A 1,969-nucleotide genomic window follows, 5' to 3' on the forward strand; every position below is an offset into this window, starting at 1 on the left:
ATAACAGATTTCAAAGTCAATTGCAAAAATAACCTCTGCGTTGACCAGACGACTTATATTTTAGTCGTCTGGAAGACTTAGATTGAAGTCGTCCGCGTCGATCTTTAATAAACTTTCGTTTTCTTTGTTCTATGTTTGCTAATGTGTTTTATTTTGACTTTTTCAGATGATGTGTCAGTTACATGCAGTGTATGGAGAATGGTTGTTGAAAGATGGATGTTGGAATTTTGTGGTTGATCATTTCAAAGGAGCGAGAATGTTATTTTTGAGTGAAGGTTCGACACATGCTGATCTTGTTGCAATGGCTCAAGAAGATTATAACCTGAACATGAACACATAGTCTGTAGAGTTAAATTACTCATTACAACAGAGTCTTTGTAAAATTTTAATTGCAAAAATGACCTAAATGGACGACTTCTCTGGAAGTCTACTAGACGACCTCCGTGGATGTCGTCTGCGTGAATGTTTATTAAACTTGCATTTTCTCTAAAACTATAAAGACTTTTTAACATTTTCTTGTTAATTCATGTTTATTAATGAATATTTGGGCTACTGAATGAAATTTCTAACTTAATTGGTGATATATACGAGGTTACCAACATTCACGTTAATTAAAGTTTCTAATTGATCTGAGAAGTACGCTAGTTTTAAGTCTTCTACGCTAGTTTTTAAGTCTTCTACGCTAGTTTTTGAATAACTTGTATTTTTAAGAGTGATAAGTAACTTCAAGATATGTAAAACTCATATTTTCAAAATATGTGTTCTCCCTTACTTTTACTAAATTTGACTAAGTTTTTCAACACAAACTTGTAAAAAATGTGATATGCTTTGAATTGTTACTATTGTTTGTTTTCATCTCTTAAGTATTATTGTTATAGACACCAATGATGATTATTGTTATGAGTTGGAAAAATGGTTAAAATGCTTCTTAAAATGTTGTATCAATATGAGGCTACCAACATTCTTGTTTATTAAGATGAGAAGAAGGCCATTGGAGTTTATTATTGCATATGGGAGATCCAAAGATAAGAAAAAGACTATTGAAGTATATTATTTCATTGATTTGTAAATGTGTAAACACATTGTTAGCACATATATTACATCTTGGGAAACATTATTACTGATTTTACAAAAAATTCACAACTAAAAGAGTAAACATGCAAATCACAAAACAGACCACAAACAAAACTATTATAGATCATTCTTCTACAAAGACAAGCTTGGACTCCACTTGATATGGAAGAAGACTTCATCAGAAGACTTCCAGGAAGTCCAGAAGACTTCCAGGAAGTCCAGACGACTTCGTCTGGAAGACTTCCGGGAAGTCGTCTGGAAGACTTCCGGAAAGTCGTCTAGTGCATTATATTTTAGACGACTAATAGGTAAGTCGTCTCAGATGTCTTCCAGATCTGAAAAACATGCGTATCAAATCCAGATCTGAAAAACCAGCATATCAAAAAACGTTCAAATGACTTAAAAACAGAAGAGAAAATGAGTGGAAGATTAGATAAATCTACCTTTATAGAACACACAAAAATACATATCTAAAATTGATAGATCTACCTTTAAATGAGTGGAATATGAGAAACATGTGATGAAAAACCTGCATTACAAGACAAATTAGTGAGAAAGACATGAGACAAAAACAATAAATTGATATATAGCTTAGTGTTTATAAGTTCAAAGAGATTAGAGAGAGGTTGAAGAGTTTTAGAATGATGAACATTACATTTTTGTTGTAGCCATTTGAGAGGAAGAGAGAGAATGTGTAAATTTTTCTTTATATAGGGAGACAAAAAAATCCAATTAGGGTAAATATTTTTGATTCAGACGACTTCCTAGACGACTTACTTGTAAGTCACCCAGAAGACTTTAATATTTTTAGCGGGAAACTAAAATAGAAGACTTCCTAGACGACTTACATATATGTCGCCTGGTTTAAATTATTTAAGCGGGAAAATAAATTTTA

This window comes from Brassica oleracea, chromosome C3 (genome assembly GCF_000695525.1).
Source record: "Brassica oleracea var. oleracea cultivar TO1000 chromosome C3, BOL, whole genome shotgun sequence".
Lineage (NCBI taxonomy): Eukaryota > Viridiplantae > Streptophyta > Magnoliopsida > Brassicales > Brassicaceae > Brassica > Brassica oleracea.